This window comes from Salminus brasiliensis, chromosome 13 (assembly GCF_030463535.1).
Source record: "Salminus brasiliensis chromosome 13, fSalBra1.hap2, whole genome shotgun sequence".
NCBI lineage: Eukaryota > Metazoa > Chordata > Actinopteri > Characiformes > Bryconidae > Salminus > Salminus brasiliensis.
The window spans coordinates 12834817-12837316 of record NC_132890.1 but is presented as its reverse complement, the minus strand read 5'-3'; the positions used below and the strand labels follow the sequence as shown (position 1 = coordinate 12837316).

The following is a 2500-nucleotide window of genomic DNA, read 5'->3' as shown; positions in this document are numbered from 1 at the left end:
AGAACAACTGTTGTAGATGCAGGCAGGTCTGGGAGGAGAATTTAAAAAAAACTCAATACAACTGGAAATCAGCCCCCCGAAACGAGAACGGGGACCCATGAATGGCGGCCCATGACTTGAGGTTGCGTGTAACGGTGAAATAAACATCACGGCTGTGACGAAACGGTGCTGTTATTGCCCCACGGCTCACTCCCTTTCGTGATGTGTTGCTTTAATGTGACCTAAGTAAGTGATCTAAATTAGCAGGTGTTTTTTTGTTTGTTTGTTTGTTTTTAACAGCAAATATTGGGCTTGTCCCACCCATGAGCTGCAACTGTGATTGGTTGTAGTTCTGCTCTGCGTTGACATCCTGTAACAGACTTTCCCCCCCATGTTGTCAGTTTCCTCAAACGTACACTGACCCCTACTGGCAGGCTTGGGTTACTTTTATCCACAGCATTCCCTCCACAGAGTTCTTGTTGAATATTTTCCAGTGTTTTGTTTTGAGAGCAACTGGCTATAATTAAGCCAAACTACAACTGATTGGTTTCCATCCCATGGCAGGCCATGCAGGTGGGCTTAAACGGCATCTGACGCTGAAATGTTTCGACTCTGAAGACTCCAAAGGCCGTATGAAATGTAACACAAGGACGTACATGTAAAAGAAAGGGTAATGCGTTGTAGATTTGTGAAAGCGTAAAGTAAGATGGAGTAAAAGTAAGAAAAGCAAGTGAAAGAATGTGCATGTAAGTGCTTGAGGATGGCAAAAGCTTACAGCACCTGGTATTCCCAGGCTGTCTCCCATCCAAGTACTAACCAGGCCCGACCCTGCTTAGCTTCTGAGATCAGACGAGATCGGGCGTGCTCAGGGTGGTATGGCCGTAAGCGAGAGCACTGCTTCCACTCAGCCTATTTATAAGCATGCGGCAAAAGACGGCTGCCTTTTCCACACTACAGGGGACACACATTTACTCGCCCTCCTTTCTTACTTCCAAAGCAACCCCACCAAGCTCATTCAAACCAATCACACATTTCATTGCTCTCTCCTGTCCTCCTTCTCTTTTCACAAAAAAAATAAAACAACAAAACTTGCTCTTTTGGCTGACACTTGAACATTCAGCAACAAAGGCTAACGCCGGCCGCCAGACTCGGCCTTGTCAACATAAAAGTCACATAAGCCACGTGAGTCGAATGGGCTTGTGAAACGGGACAATTACAAAATCACAAATCTTTCTCAACTGTCTTGGCTCCTTTTATTTACACCCCTAAATTCCACATACTAAGGTACAACAGGAATACGGGATAAATGCAGAGGCTACTTCCTACCAATATGGAAGCCGGGCAAAAAAAAAAAAAGAAAAAAGCTCACGCTAGCACGCCGGGCGAAGCATCGCTCTGAGGTGAGTTGCGAGTCGCAGGGATGCCGGTGAAGCAGGCTCGGGCTGAGTGGGCCAGCCAGCCTTTTGACTTAGGGAAGTGGCGTCGCCATGTCAAGTTCAAAGAGCTCTGTGAAGCTTTAGGGGGACAAAAGAACAACTGTTGTAGATGCAGGCAGGTCTGGGAGGAGAATTTTAAAAAAACTCAATACAACTGGAAATCAGCCCCCCGAAACGAGAACGGGGACCCATGAATGGCGGCCCATGACTTGAGGTTGCGTGTAACGGTGAAATAAACATCACGGCTGTGACGAAACGGTGCTGTTATTGCCCCACGGCTCACTCCCTTTCGTGATGTGTTGCTTTAATGTGACCTAAGTAAGTGACCTAAATTAGCAGGTGTTTTTTTGTTTGTTTGTTTGTTTTTAACAGCAAATATTGGGCTTGTCCCACCCATGAGCTGCAACTGTGATTGGTTGTAGTTCTGCTCTGCGTTGACATCCTGTAACAGACTTTCCCCCCCATGTTGTCAGTTTCCTCAAACGTACACTGACCCCTACTGGCAGGCTTGGGTTACTTTTATCCACAGCATTCCCTCCACAGAGTTCTTGTTGAATATTTTCCAGTGTTTTGTTTTGAGAGCAACTGGCTATAATTAAGCCAAACTGCAACTGATTGGTTTCCATCCCATGGCAGGCCATGCAGGTGGGCTTAAACGGCATCTGACGCTGAAATGTTTCGACTCTGAAGACTCCAAAGGCCGTATGAAATGTAACACAAGGACGTACATGTAAAAGAAAGGGTAATGCGTTGTAGATTTGTGAAAGCGTAAAGTAAGATGGAGTAAAAGTAAGAAAAGCAAGTGAAAGAATGTGCATGTAAGTGCTTGAGGATGGCAAAAGCTTACAGCACCTGGTATTCCCAGGCAGTCTCCCATCCAAGTACTAACCAGGCCCGACCCTGCTTAGCTTCCGAGATCAGACGAGATCGGGCGTGCTCAGGGTGGTATGGCCGTAAGCGAGAGCACTGCTTCCACTCAGCCTATTTATAAGCATGCGGCAAAAGACGGCTGCCTTTTCCACACTACAGGGGACACACATTTACTCGCCCTCCTTTCTTACTTCCAAAGCAACCCCACCAAGCTC

The 2500-nt window shown here is 46.6% G+C and overlaps 2 non-coding genes across 2 annotated transcripts; both read right to left on the bottom strand.

Annotated features, from left to right (window-relative positions):
- Positions 1-747: 747 nt before the first annotated feature.
- LOC140575947 (5S ribosomal RNA) lies at positions 748-866 on the bottom strand. Its single transcript, XR_011981198.1, has one exon. It is a non-coding gene; the product is annotated as a 5S ribosomal RNA (ribosomal RNA).
- A 1389-nt stretch (positions 867-2255) lies between these two features.
- On the bottom strand, positions 2256-2374 carry LOC140576512 (5S ribosomal RNA). Its single transcript, XR_011981722.1, has one exon. It is a non-coding gene; the product is annotated as a 5S ribosomal RNA (ribosomal RNA).
- Positions 2375-2500: the final 126 nt, after the last annotated feature.